The sequence below is a fragment of the Acanthaster planci genome, unplaced genomic scaffold (assembly GCF_054643075.1).
Source record: "Acanthaster planci isolate LZ-2023a unplaced genomic scaffold, COTS_SCS Contig117, whole genome shotgun sequence".
NCBI lineage: Eukaryota > Metazoa > Echinodermata > Asteroidea > Valvatida > Acanthasteridae > Acanthaster > Acanthaster planci.
The window spans coordinates 37,375-53,126 of NW_028257739.1; the positions used below are offsets into that span (position 1 = coordinate 37,375).

The following is a 15,752-nucleotide window of genomic DNA, read 5'->3' on the forward strand; positions in this document are numbered from 1 at the left end:
TAACCTGGATATGATAATTAATCCATAATTTCCTTGGCATGAAAATTACCCTGAATCAAACCTACTCTCTCAATTATAACTTTAAGAAACATCCAATAATTTAAGTAACCAGTATGAAGAGAAAATAACCCCACATCTGTAAAATTCATCCCAAAATCCTTATCTTGGAATATGTTCTTCCACTAAAAGAGAAAAGAAACCACAGTTATGGTATACTGGCTTAAATCATGGGCCATTCCCTGGTACACACAGTACCAATGTAAAGTACACTCCACACAGGAGGTGACTGCTCACAGTGCAAGCTAGTAAGGCAGTGACTTGGGGGATGCACATGGCATCTCAGTGTTAAACAAAATCACTGAAGCAAAACCTAATTTGCCTAATGCTGATTTCCATGTGAAAGATAAACTCAGATACTCCCTGGGTCAACCTCATTGCTAAAGAGGGGGATTTAAACACAGTGCAAGGTATATGTGAGTCAAAGAATAATAAATTTAATATATTTCAGAACACATTGTGACAGTCACTTTCTCAGGAAACAGAGAATATCAACGAAACGTTTAAAAACAAAGCGAAGTTGATCTGGTCAACCGAGTTACAAAAACAATTACGAAAAATGTAATAGATGTTGGATCTGCAAAAAGTTGATAGATCGAGCGAAAGCGAACGAATCTCAATGCCAGTGTGATATTCCAAATGAACCAAAAACAAAAGCTGACAAAATTGCTTTCTGTCATAAAAATGAAGCTGGGTTCAAAGAATGGGTATGTTTAGATTGCAAAAAGCCCATCAACAATTTTAGAAAGGTTAGAGATCATTGTCACGTGACGGGGAAGTACCGAGGCCCAGCGCACGCCAGTTGTAATCTCAAGTTAAGAATAGTGGTCGATCAAACACCCATTCCGGTGATCTTACACAACTTGGAGAAATACGATGCGCACTTGATTATGCAGGGCGCTCACAAATTTTACGGGAAATCAATTAAGTTGATCGCTAAAAATACTGAAAATTACATTTCGTTTTCTTTTGGCCAACTCAGATTTTTAGACTCCTTTCATTTCATGGCGGCTTCGCTAGATCGGTTGGTTAAAAATTGTTCACCCGATGATTTTAACTTACTTTGCGAAAGGTTTCCAGAAAACACAAATTTACTCTTGGAAAAGGGAATTTACCCCTATGAGTATATAGACTCCTTTGATCGGTTCCAAGAGAGACGGCTCCCACCAGTAGACGCTTTCTATAGCACTCTGAAGCAGGGGGGGATAACCGAGCAAGAATACGCTCGTGCGAAGACAGTATGGCAAGCCTTTGGTTGTAAAAACCTAGGCGACTACCACGACCTATACGTGGAAACGGACGTGTTATTGTTAGCGGCTGTTTTTGAGAACTTCCGCAAAGTCTGTAAACAACACTACGGCCTTGACCCAGCCAACTATTATACGTCACTGGGTCAGTCGTAAGATGCATTGTTAAAGCATTCGGGTATACAATTGGACTATTAACCGACATCAACAAGCACTTGTTCTTTGAAAGGGCAAAAAGAGGTGGTATCTCGAGCGTGGGTGCAAAGCGATATGCAAAGGCCAATAATCCAGAACTACCTGATTACGACCCCAATAAGCCAGAGTCACAGATCATGTATTTGGACGCAAATAATTTATACGGCTGGGCGATGAGCAAATATCTGCCTGTAGGGGAATTTACCTGGGAAACAGACTTAGAAAAATTTACTTACTATTACATCCAAGAGTTGCGACTAACTGACGACTACGGTTACATGTTTGAGATCACTATGGATTACCTGGAACGTCACCATGACAAACATAATGACTTTCCACTCGCATCCGAAAATATGCCGGTACAAAACGAATGGCTTTCGAGCTATCAACAGGATTTAATTGGTAATGGCGAAGTGAGTACCGTCTCGGTAGACAAACTCGTGTCTACTCTCAACACCAAAGAAAAATACGTGGTTCACTATCGTACATTGCAAAAATATCTCAAACTAGGGTTGTGGATTAAAGAAGTTCACCGGGTACTGCGTTTCCGCCAAAAGCCGTGGATGAAAAGCCATATTGACAAAAACACAAAATTGCGCAAATTGGCCAAGTCTGATTTTGAGAAAGACTTTTTCAAAATGATGAACAACTCGGTCTTTGGCAAGACGATGGAAAATGTCAGATATCGAATTAACGGTCATTTACTGAGGGACGTACAAGACGCCGACAAATACAGAAAATTAACTTATAAACCAAATTACAAATCGACGGTACCATTTGAGGATTGCGAGCTTTTGTTTGTGGAGATATACCGAGCCAAAACAAAATTAAATAAGCCAATCTATTGCGGTGTAAGTATTCTCGATATCTGTAAAACGTTAATGTACGATTTTTATTACAACGAACTGAAAGCCAATTTCGGTGAGGGGGTACGCTTACTTTACACGGACACTGATTCTCTATTAGTTTAGATCGAGCGAAGCTCACACGATTTAACTGGTTACCTAAACGCAATTTATTTGACTTTAGTAATTACTCGCCCGATCATCCGCTTTACAGCACCAAAAATAAAAAAGTCATAGGCAAAATGAAAGTCTAATTTGGTGGAAAAACAATTTTAGAAGCCGTTTGTATCAGACGGAAAATGTATTCGATCTTAACTACCGATCAAAAGCGAGCGGCAGCGAGCAACGAAGCGACCAGAGGGAGCAACGAGCGAAACGAGTATTACCGAGGCGAGTACTTTTCTTTAAAGAAGGCGAAAGGGGTCTCCAAAGTAGTAACTGAGAAACGGTTAACCCACGAGATGTATAAAAGCTGTCTATTTGACCAAACGCATTATTTCAATAAACAACAATTATTTACATCGGATAAACATCGTATGTTCACCATTTCACAAAATAAACTTAGTCTGTCACCGTTGGACACAAAGCGCTACATATTATCAAATGGAATCGATACGTTAGCTTACGGGCACAAGCTAATTCGGTAATTCGGTATCTTCGGGCACGACCTGAAGTTCCTCTTTGACGAAACTCCTATTTGGTCCGTTTAACAAATAGTATAAAGTGGGACCCGTTTTGACTCTCTTGCCTTTCACTCGTTTACCAAATTGACTGGTGCGCTTTTCAATTTGATAGACGTCCACAGACCAGATCGGATCTGTCGCCCTTCTGACGGTGCCGCCCTCTTGCTCGCCCGGGTAATATAAATACCTAACGACCACGTCTGGAGGAAGTTCTCTTTGGGTAGTTCTTACAGGTGCACTAGGTGTTTGGCTCGCTACGCTCGCTAATTTTATAGCTTCTGCAGGAACGGCATCTATTAAACGCGTTTTTTCCTCGTTTAACGATTTTATAACTTGAGGCAAACGTTCTACCCATTCCACGTTTCGCTCACCCACGTTTATCATTTCTTGAGCGTATTGGTGGCCAAATAAACGCTCGGCTAAAGTGCGGTTAAACCTTTCCACGATTCCTTGAGATCTGTGTACCCCAGGTTCACCCACTTGAATTTGTACTTTATTTTTTGTCATTAACTTTTTAAACTCACCTTAGAATTCAGTTCCCGAGTCTACCATTACGAATTTGGGCCAGGTCAGAGGTGATCGCTCGTAAATTTTCTTGGTCGCTTCGGTTACATGTTTGGTGGTTTTATTGGTAACGGTTCTGCTTCTTTATATCGCGACCGATTCTGATTGCAACATTGTAGGTCTGGGTACGTAATGTGGTGCGGGTAAATATATTTGCCAAATGGCCTGCTTTTTTAGCCACTTCCTAATAACTGATTTGTCCGCACCAGTCTTTTCGTGTAGACAACCCACCGCGCTTTCTCCTCGCCAGTAACCCTGTGGGCTGTAAAATAGTTTTTTAAATTCTCTCTCCATTTTAAAATAAGTTACGCAAATCGATAAGCTAACAACCCCACCAAGGCCGTCCCGGATATAATCCAAACAAACTCGCAAATTTTTTGATCTTCGGAAGGCTCGTAAAAATCGGCCAACTTAGGCTCTGGCGGTAACGGGGTAATACTCTTACCAGTCAATTCCGAATAAGCTCGTAAGGCTTCGTCCACGTTTACAAATGTCTGCTGACTCGCGCGTTCTTGTCGCATCGTTCGTTTAAAAAGTCTAACATGTGTACGCGGTTTTGTTCCCAGGATTCCTTTGCTTGCGCCAGTTGTTCTAACGCGAGGTCGTGACGCTTTCGTTCTTCGTCGACTTTACTTTTTGATAAACTGCTAAATAAAAAATTTGATCCCGTGAATGCCAAGGCGTTTACTATCGCTCCTCCAACCATCATTAAAGCACTAGCCATTTTTAAAATAAGGTTAAATTAAATATGGATAACGAGCGAAGCGAAGCAACGAGCAAAGCGAGTGTTACCGAAATTAAAGATAAATTAATCGAGATTCAAACCGATCAAACGGAAAATCAGCAGATGCTGGGTGATATTCGCGCCGATATGGTTTCAGAGACCCAAAGTGAAAAATACGAAAACCTGTTTTTTGTAGCGGGTTTTACGTTTGTCGCTTTTTATTTAATTTTTAAAATAAAATAAGAATAGTATTATATAAAAGTAATGTACACCAAAAAGCTTAACCCGAGTCGCAGACTTAAAGTTCCTCGCGCGATCAAAGGCGAAAGGCGCGAAGTCACCATTACGCACAACCCGAGCACTATAGCCGCGGATCACACGTTAAACGTAAAATTCCCGACCCTAGGCATCGACGACGTCATTGTACCCGGTACGGCAAAGTTGGCTTTTAAACTCGATCTAGACGGCGCCTCGGACGACAACCGGACAGTTTATAACAACGTGGCGAGAAACCTGGTTCGGAAATAAATGTGAATCTACAGGGAAACAAGATCGTAAGTTACTGAGATGCGGACGTATTTCACAATTTTAAGGACAATTGGTTACCCCTGTCGCAGACTAAAAATATGGCGTACTTTGGGTTGGAAAAGGAAAACGTGGCCAAGATACGTCTAGGGGCTGGCGATGCTAATGCCGCCGCAAACAACGGTAAAGACAAGGCAATTGCCGACGCTTTTAAAAACAGATTCCACTGGACACGCCGATGTTGACGGATCACGCTGCGTTTTATCCTTCGTGGTTTAAAGAGCCTCTGACGTACCAACTAACTTTTAACGGGCACGACAAAGTGATCAACTCGTCAGATACCGCCGCAGAATATCAAATTTCAGATCTTACCTTGGAATATGAAGTTGTTACCAATCGAGATCTGGCGCAAACACTAAAAAATAAAAAAACGATGTATTACCTATTTGACCGGATTCATTCGTGGAAAAAACAGGTCGTAAACAAGAGTGACACGCTATGGAACATCAACATCGATCAGACGATTAAAAGTCTCAAAGGAATTTTGATTTTATTCAAAGATCCGGTTATCAAAAACCCGCAAAAATTTTATAATCCACATATCACAAAGACGGTCGTCACGGCCGAAGGGAAAACTAATTAACTTTATTCGCAGGGTCTGTTTGAATACCAACATTGGAACGAAGTTAGAAAGTACTTTGGTAATTCGGATAAAGAATTGGCTAGAGGGGTCGTCTCAGACATATCTTTGTTGGGAGTAGATATGGCCGACTACCTAAAAGACAAGTACGGTTTGTGGCTCGACTTCAGAAGTTCTGACGACAATTCTGCCCACGGCTCGGGTAGGCCTCTCGGCGGAGGAGGAGACATTTCCATACAGATGGAACGAACGGCCGAAACCGCAGGACCGCTATGTACGTATTCCTGGTGATGGATTCTCAACTAACGGTGGAAGACGGAAACTTCAAGAGTTTAGTTTATTAAAATGAGCGAAGCGAATAAACGAGCAAAGCGAGTGAATGAAATGAACGAGATGTTTAAAAATCCTCACTGCGCCTTAATCGTGGGTAAGACGGGCAGCGGGAAAACTAACTGGATTTTAAATCTTTTAGAGACGAAATACCGTTTCGCGTTTGAAGCCATCGTAATTATATGTCCGACGCTTTTTAAGAACAAAACATACTTGGACCGACTATGGATATACAGCGACGAAAACGTTTACTTGTGTGATTTAGATCGAGAGAAACTAGAATTAAACGAGGCGATCGAACTTTATCAAAAAATATTTGATGGGATAAATACCTTGTTTATCGTCGACGATTGCGCAGCCGATCAGTTTATCAAGTATCGAAAGAAATCTAAAAGTGGTTCTGTTTGCGCCTTTAGTAAAATGGCTTTTAGCGGTCGACATTATCTTCATTCGTGTTGGCTTCTAACGCAAAAGTATAATTCGGTGCTAAAAGACTTCCGAGAGAATACCGCTTGGACCGCGATATTTCATTGTAAAGATCGTTCGTCCTTTGACCAATGTCGCGACGAAAACGATGTAGTACCGGACGAAAAGAGAGAAGAAATTAAAAGACACCTACGCGTTGTTCGGTTTAGTAAATTGGTATTAAATACAGAGCCCCCCGTAAGTTATTTAGTTCATTAAAAACGAGAAAAATTTTTTAATTACCTTTATTAAATAAGATGATTGAAGAAAAAATAAATTGCAAAAAGTGCCGTTGGCTCCTAGACCCGTCAAACTTCTCCGTACAGAAAACTGGTAAAATTAACGCGACCTGTAACGGCTGCATTGAGAAAGTACGAGCCTATCAAGAACAAAATAAATGTGAACACAGGAGACAAAAATCTCGTTGTAAAGAGTTTGACGGAGCATCGATTTGCGAGCACGGGAGACGAAAACATACTTGTAAGATTTGTTCTGACCCAATCAAGGTAACGATTAGAAGATGGATTCGCAGCGCTCGACAGAAGGACAAAATGTATAATCGATTTGATCCCGACCGGTTTATTGACACAGACTTTTGCCGCAGGTTAACTGAGGATTATCCGTGCTGCTTTTACCCAGATTGCAAAGTTCAGATGCAATTCTTAGAACACAAAGACGATCTTTGTACCATCGAACGATTATATAATAAAATCGGCCATATTAAATCAAATTGCGTGCTTTGCTGTTATAGCTGCAACAATAACAGAAAGAGCGATAAGTTAATTGTTACGTCGTATAACGATTTGAAAGCTAGTTGTTAAGAAGTTACTATTACTTATCCTTTGCTTGAGCATAGCTAACTCAGCTGTGCTTGAGCAATTTTATTTTAGTTATAGTAAATAAGCAACAATGTTACAATACGTTCAACTACTTACCCAGCTAGCTATAGCAGCTAACTTAACTTACTACACAGTTGAGTACCTACGACTAAAGCATACCTACAACAAAATAAAAACGTATATATTTAAATGGACGACATCAAAAGCATACTCAACGAGCAAAGCGGAGCGAGCGGCGATTCAAACGAATGTAAACCAAACGTCAAAGATAGACTCTGTTCGATAGCCGCATCAGGTGAAAGCAAGAAGTACCTAGGCAAAGAATACTCGATCAAAGAGATCGAAGCTCTGTCGCCCAAAGATCAAGAAAAGCTTTTTAACCTACACGAAGTTAAATTTGGCAAAGAGATCGTAAAACCTCTCGACTACGCGATTTTGAGCCTCTACTCTCGCCTACTCGGTATAGCTACTCCGATCGATCTACTCAGATTCAACGTCAACTTAACGTCTGAAGAAGCACAGACTAAAGACCTAAACGACGACCCGATTATAAATCAAACGATGGGACACCTACTCACTGAAGTCTGTTACAAGTACGGAGTTTACCTATCCCCACTTACAGCTATGTTGATTACAACAAAACATCTAGAATTTAACAAAGGTTCTCTTATTATAAAAGAGAATGTCAACAAACGAAGCGAACCCGACAGAAGTGAGCGTAGCAAGCAACCCGAGCAACAAAATTCAGACGGTAACTAAAGCCAAAAATCCAAAGCGTGTAGAACAAGGTAAGAAGTTAGCTGAGCATAACAAAAAGATGAAGCAACAGCTCGTCAAGATGAAACTAGCGGGTGAAGAAAACACCAAGGAAAAAAATCTAGCTTTACCCAAACGGCCTTTGAAAACAGAAGCTTGATACTCGGTGGATTGGGTATCACTTGGGTTTTTCTCTATTTAATTTGGAAAAATAGATCTCAACAAATTATTCAACCAAAACGAAAAGCGAGAAAAACGAATGAAGCGAGTAAAACGAGCGTAGCGAGTACGACCGGAGAGAGCACGAACGAAGTGAGTATTCCTAACCAAGAAACAATTTTGGACATGGAATGAATTTAAAAGTTCTTTATATATATATATGAGTAACGCTAAATCAATCGACGTAAACGGAATCGCCAATACGGTTTACCACGGTGCCGTCGTTTCGGGAATTTCTATTGGATACGCTGTGCTGTCGAGCAAGCTTTTTAAATTTAAACCGCCGGATCTAAATAAATTATCCGCCGAAGATGCGTTGAAATTGACCGCGTTGTCTAGCGGTGCATTGGCTACCCAGGGTTGGTTGGTAGCACAGGGTATCCTGCCCGCAAGCCTGCCCACCGCTTAAAAAAATACAAAGCATATATTATAAAAGAAATGGCAGGAGGATTCGATCCTGAGGAAATACCTCTCTTAGAAAATCAAGAAATAAGCGATCAAAGCGAGCGCGACCAAGATTCTATTGAGAATGATCGACGAGAAACGTCCTTTATAGAAGGTGCAAATTAACTTGGATGAGATGATACCAACACTTCATTACATGAACTAAAAGTAGGAAAAGGTCCGATTAAACTAAATAAACCTGTATGGGACGATACCAACACTTCATCATATGGAGAAAAGGTAACAACAAAACCGATTGAATCAAAATTGGCTGTAAACCCAAGACCAGCAACATTATCCGGTGATCCTTTAGAACGAGGGAGAGCGGCATTAATAACTAATCCAATTGTAGAAGACTTTTACCGATATTTTAAAATCGCCGGAAGAAAAGATGTACCATCAGTACTTCACTATGAAAGGTTTGATTACCGCAAAGGCAAAGGTTTATTTTACAAACGTTAAGGCGAATACGGTGATGTGCTATTAACCGACAAAAGAAACCCAGATTTAGTCGTCGGTCTTGACACAATCATCAAAAACGCCAAAGCTGCTGGATACACCGGAAGGGGTGAAGACACCACGTCAGCGCAAGATTTTATAAGATTCAAATTGGGATTTGGCAATTATGGAAGATCGGTGCAAAAAGCTGAATCAAAGTTAAAATCCATTAAACCAGAGAGCATTCAAATGGAAGAGCTACCCCAAATATCAGACCAAGTCAGTGACATCGTAGAAGAGCTCACCCAAGATAAGGGCATACAAACAGAAGGATTAAACTATCTTGAGTTGGTCGCTTTAGATAAATCATTACAAAAGATTAGAGGACAGATACGATTAAACGAAGCTAAAATTACAGAAATTCAAGAAGAAATAAGTAGTCTCGAGACTTCTGAAGATTCGGGTCGTTTACGTGAATTAAACGATCAACTCAAAGCACTACAAGATCACAGAGACACATTAAACGGCCAACTCAAAAGCCAAATGTCGCGAGTTAAGATTTGATTTATTACGCTTTACATTCGAATGACACCCTGGGTGATAAGATTCGAACGATATTTAGAGAGCAAGGTGTCACGATCGTAAGCATTTTAACGGCTTTTAGTTTAGCGGTAAGTACCATCGTTAGTAGGATCGTAGCTAGTGTCAGAGCTGTTGGAACTCCTAGTGTAACGCCTGAACCCGCACCAACGCCTAAACCAACGCCTAGACCCGGGACCGCCGATTGGATCAAACAGCAACTAAAAAACCTGGCGGAGGTACTAAAAAAACTCGGGGCAAGCGCCTTAGGAGCTTTGCCCGGGGTCATAGGTAGCGTGTTAAGTTGGATTTTAATGCGGCGAGTAAAGCTGTCGGGTGGGTGGCGGAACGCCTGTGGACCTTCCTCGTAGGCTTGGGTGTTTTAGTTTTGACGTACGTGCAAAAAGGGTAAAAAGGACAAAAAAAAATTAAATCTCACCTCAAATTTGGGGTGAGATTTTTTTACGCCTTAATTCAAACCGTTTAAGTTAAAATTAATACAACGTAAAACCGACGACACCCATGGTAACGGCTCCGATGGTCAATGATAGATTTTTTTCGTTGTGTGCGTCTAAAGGCTTTAAAATTGGTTCTGGTTGCTTTAAAACTGGCTTTACAATTGCCCTCCTCGGTAATTCCTCTTCATTAAAATCAACTTTTAAACTCGCTCCGCTATTTAAACTCGGTACGTATCCAGTCTTCATATCCTCAGTCGCGACTTGTAAATTATTGTTATATCCCTCAAACGTACCGATGCGTAAGTCCATGTCCGAGGGCACCAGGTACAAACCCGGGCAACTACGAAGTTTAAAGGCGCTTTTGCGTATTGTAGCGAATCTTGAAATTGGTCGATCGACTGTTCGAGATCGGGGTCCGAATTAATTAGATCGTAGTAAATGCCGTCGCGCGTCTAATCCGGTGCCGGTGGCCAAAACGCTGGTCTTGGTCTGCGCCTGTGCCCCGAGAATGCGTAGACGTAAGCTCGAATTGATTCGTTTACCTTGGTGATTCCCACGTCCGTCAACCGAGACTTTTTAGGAACAAAATCCCACAAGGCCAAAGTAACCGCGTCCGACTGTGAAATCCAGGAGACCCTGTAGGTACTCGCGTGACCGGAGCCTTTAGGCGGTTCAGCCCATCCAAATCCCATGTAAGTAGATCCCGCGTATTTACCGTTGGTCACGTGTAAGTCGTGCGCGTCGTAGGTTTTACCCGGAACAGGTATATATCCATTGTTGTAATAATAAGCGGTGCCTAATCCGTTTGTAAAAGTGTCTCTTGTTTGTTTGTACGATTTATTCGGGTCTACTACGTATAAAAGACACGTGTCGGTAAACTACCGATTGTCGTAATTATTGTGTAACGCGTCAAATACGTCGTCGCTCGGAATGGGCATCACGCAGTCGTAAAATATTTTTCGTACGGTGTAATACACGTGAAAGTTAAATAAAGCCGAGACGTACGGATTGGGGTCGGACAGCAGATCAAAACCCACACCGCAGGCCGTCGTCGCGCAATAGACCGCAAAATTAAATTGATTTTGGGTAAAACGATATCGGCTCGGTAGACCACCTATTTACCGCTTCATCCGTGGTTACTTTCGGTAACTTATACGCGTGCGTTAAATTTGGAAACTCGGCTGTAAAAGAATTGTCTTCGTTTACTAAAATTGCCTCCCATTTATTTTAAAAGAATTTTAAAGGAGGTGCCGTTGGACAGACCAAGTTTTGATAAGCGGGCGGGTTCTCTTCAAACCTAACCGACTTTATAAAACTTATTCGCCAAGTTTTTTCATAAGATCTATTTTTAAAACCGCCGCCCGTTCGTCGGCTAGCGCTTCTGCTCTTTCGTTGACTTGACGTTCGAATTCTTCTTTGGTGCTCGCTTCGCTCGCTTGCAATTTTGTAGACGTACTGATCTTTTCTTTCATCTCGTTAAATTTTTTCAGCTTGGATAAAATAAGGACAAATTCCTCCTGGGATATGTCACCGTCTTCAATCGCGTGAGATACGTATTCCTCGATGGTGTTTAATTTAGCGTCTGCCAATATCGAATTTGGTTGTGTTTTTTGTTTTGTGGGTGAGTCCACGGGAGGCATACTTTAGAATCGCGTAAGCGCCAAACGCACCGATAGCAATGCCTTCCATCACAAGTCCGACGGGTCCGGTAACGACTCCCAAAATGGCGGGAACGCCTACGGCTGCTGATGTGACTCCAATGCTTCTACGCCGTACTCTACGTAACCGAGTGCGGTAAGGATCCGTTTGATCTTTTTGTAACTATTTTCCCGCGCGTCGCGTTCTCTTTGAATTTGGGATTTAATTTCTTCGATCTTTCTGAGTCCGTAAATTTTGGTTTCCGCTTGTTCAGCTGAGTTTAAAGTCAACTCCGAGTGTTTACTTAAATCTGGGTATATGTTAGTTGTCATCTTATTACTTTTATAATTACGCGTTTTAAAAAATGTCTAACTCGATTAAAATTTTGCCGATGTTATTCAAGAGCTCGCCTTTATCGTTTTTAACAGAAAAAGTCAATTCACTGATGTTTCTGTGTATTAACTTTTTAGGCGTTTTACAGTGATTACAGGTGCTAGGCTCGGTAGCTATCACGTCTAGCAAGTCTAAAGACTGCCCGTTATAAAAATTGTAAAATGTATTTAATTGTTTGCAATGAATAAACGCGAGTTTCAAGGGGTTTAAATCGTAATTGCCTTCGTAAATGACATTGGGTAAAAGTTTTATTTTGGGTAAGCTTAATAGCTTGGACACTTCTTTGTTTAGTCGCAACTTGAGATTGGGGTCCGTAATGGCCAAAGTCACCCGTTTAGATTCCGAGTGAACCTTAAAAGAAACGCCCGGTATCTAGTTTAACAAAAAGTGACACCAGTCCCTGCTATAATAACCGGGGGGTACCACGATGGTTCCTCTTTGGCCCTGGGTGGTTAAGATCCCTCTGAAAATATTGGTAGTTTTATTTATTTGTTGTTTTGTCTGTTAAATTTCTCCCCTGGCAGCAAATAGTCTCGCTCTCTTACGCGTCACTTCTTTAACATATCAAAATTTGCCGCTTGTTTTCCTAGCAGCCAGTAGAACTTCGTCGATCACGGATCGGGCGTCTTAATCGCGATCGAGAGACGCGCGGTTTCGTTGCTATGAATTACGTAAAACCACCGGCCATGGTTATTGTCCAAACATACTTTTGTCTTTGTTCGTGTTTGGGTCCGGGTTTTTTCCCCACTAATTTCTTTATCTGTATTCGTAGGATGGTGTAGTTTTTTTTTTTTGGAGTTGAGTTTGGTGTGTATGAGAGTGTTGGCAGAAGATTTTTGATTCTCAATCTGAAAACATCCTAAAGTGAAAGCTGAGCTGAGTGAGAGATTTGTGACCGGTGTCAACTTCGCTGAAGTCCCTGATCCAGCAGGCGACGATCGGCCGGAGAATTCCAGTCCCGGCACGATCAGTTCGAGTTTTGGCAAAATTCAGTGCCAATACGATCTGTCAGGAAACCGATCCCCTTCTCTGCAACAATCAGCCTAGACATTGTCTAGTTATGATGGACATAACCGTAAGTTGAACGAATTTTGTACTTAAGAATGTAAAACTGAAGAAAATATTTTGAACTTTGAAGATATAACTTATTGAATTATTACAACCTTAACTGTGAAAATAAACGAAGCTGTGTATGAGGAAATAATTCATTATTTTTTGTAACATTGAAGTCGATAGAAGAATAGCTGACCTGATGATTGGATTATGAAGGAAAATTGACTGAACTGTATATTATTGAAGGATACTGTAAGAAAGATGAGTAATGTCACAGAATTGAGAAGAGTTTTAAAGAATGGTTGGTAATGTCGGCACGATACTTGCATGTATTCGGTTGAATTTTACTTTAATAGATGGCCGTAACTGTTGGGTTTGACGTCTCCCTCCCCACCATGTGACGCACTAGCTAGGACTCCATTTCCATCCTTGAGAGAAGGCTACGAGACTTATGTTCTCCAACTGGGGCTTCCTACTCCTAGTCACGCTGAACTAGCTGGACACGAGAGCGTCGGTATTATTTTCACATATTGAGGGAGAACCCGGCTCCATATTCATCAACTAAATAAATTTGGTATAAAACTTAACTGTTGGTGATTCACTCAATTCGAAGTAAGTCAAATTAAGAATACCTGTGTTATTTGTAAATTCTGTAGTTGTTCGCTTATTTGCCGACTTGAAGAGTTAGAATCTCCAAACTGTAAACCGAGTGAGTTTGTAAATAGGCATATTTCTCAGATTCATGTCTCCTCTGTAAATTTGTAAATAGATGTGTAAATATAGTGTAAATACACAAATTTAAAAAGAATTCATTGGTCTCTTTTCATTCATTCAGTTGTTCTTGATTTATGTTCGGATCTGGGGGTCATCATTGCAGAACCAGATTGATCATTAGCTAGCGGTGACCGTGGGGTAATGGTTCGGATGAGCTTCGCGAATGAAGTCTGTCGTATATAGGTCCAGTTAGCCCCGTCAAAAACAGTCTTTTAGTTAATTCTCTTCTGGGTCTCCTGGGGGAGTTGGTGGTGGTGGTAGGTCGAGTTGGTGGATTCCCTTCGTAGATTTCATCTAAAGCTTGTCTTTGCCCCTCGAGCAGTGAAGCTGATTTGATATTTTTATCGTCGAGATCAAAATATAAACGAGCTCGCGTTTCTGATGGTTGTCTTTGGTTTAACTGATCTTCTAAAGCTGCGATTTCTTGGTTTAGCTGCTCAATTTCATCAGCGATGATTCTGATTTCTTCCGCTAACTCGCCCCTTTTATTTGCTTGGATCAATCTGGATTTAGCTGTTTGTACTAATTCTGGATTGGGAGATGAGTCCGTTCTTTCCACTGAGGGTATACCGGGCGGTCCTTCGCCAAGTACCCCCGCTGGCCTACCGTCCAAGTTTGTATCCCACTCAATTTCAGTGGCGTTTGTTACGTTAAAATATCCAGCTTCAAACTGAATATTCTTTACTCGGACGACTTTGTCGCCTTTGGTGTTGTTGATCTCGTTTTTCAATCTAAACGTCTGCGGGTTTTCGGTCAAGTGAAAAGTGTGAGTCTCCATTTTATTATATACGTTTTATACGTCTTGTTTGACGAGGTTAAACTTCTCCATAGCGTTTTCCCAGTGCTTATCCGAAACTTGAAATAGATCTTTCACTTTAGATTCGGTTTCCCCAGTTGTGTCTTGATAACACACCGCGATTAAAGCCTTCAACGGTTTACCTCGACAGATCTTACCGTTTAAAACTTGGTTCAACTTATATTCTATTTCACCCGCTTCGCCGTTTTTAAAAGACAGATTATACTTCTGCAACGTTTTTCTCGATCTCAAACAATCACTTGTTTGCGAGTGATTGCCAAGTCACGAGTTGTTTACAGCCGGGGTCAAAAGTTCAACGTCAGTGAAGTGGAAATCCCCGGCGCTAGTCACGAGTTGTTTACAGCGAGCGAGCGAGCGGCGCCGGGGTCAAAAGGTGAGTGGGAATCCCCGGTTTTTTGGGTCGATGTATTACCCAAGGGTTTTGAGCAAAAACGGGGTTCACGTCATTTCTGGATTTTCCCATTTTTTCCCACCAAAAAGGTTTCGACGATTTTTTGAGTCGATGTACTACCCAATGGTTTTGAGCAAAAACCGGGTAAAAAGGGGCGTTTGGTCCAGAACTGTCCCTTCCCTACTACTATAGGAGAAAACTGTTGAGAAGACTTTTTGGGACCACAGGCGTGGTCTGGACTATGAAGCTTTATTTGTACATTGTGCATTAGGGCCCATGATCTGCTTGCAACTCGTCTGTTCCCCGATTGGAGAGAGTTAATCTTGAACAAGGAAGTGCTTAAGTGAAAAATATTGTGGCCAATTTTCGTTGGTTGCAGTGTTCAAGTAAACTTTATTTCGTGGTCATGGTTGCTTGCTATACACAACATGTCAGTTCGGTTGGTGGATAAACTTAGAGACGATTACATACTACAGGTAGTTCCTTCCCTCTAATTAGTCTAAATCAAGAGAAAAAGAAAAGCACTAGAGCAGGAAATTAATCATCTTAACCCGCTGATAACTATACACGTACGTGGTTAACGTTACGGGGCAAAAAGAAACGGAACTACGTCTATTTCTGACACTCCGCCGATCGTAACCCCATTTTGCAAAGTGTTGAATGGAAAATAAATGCTCA

The 15,752-nt window shown here is 41.3% G+C and overlaps 1 long non-coding RNA gene across 1 annotated transcript; it reads left to right on the plus strand.

The window, feature by feature from the left end:
* The first annotated feature begins 12,621 nt into the window (after positions 1 to 12,621).
* On the plus strand, positions 12,622 to 13,900 carry LOC147795231 (uncharacterized). Its single transcript, XR_015424053.1, has 2 exons — positions 12,622 to 13,114; positions 13,449 to 13,900. It is a non-coding gene; the product is annotated as an uncharacterized LOC147795231 (long non-coding RNA).
* Positions 13,901 to 15,752: the final 1,852 nt, after the last annotated feature.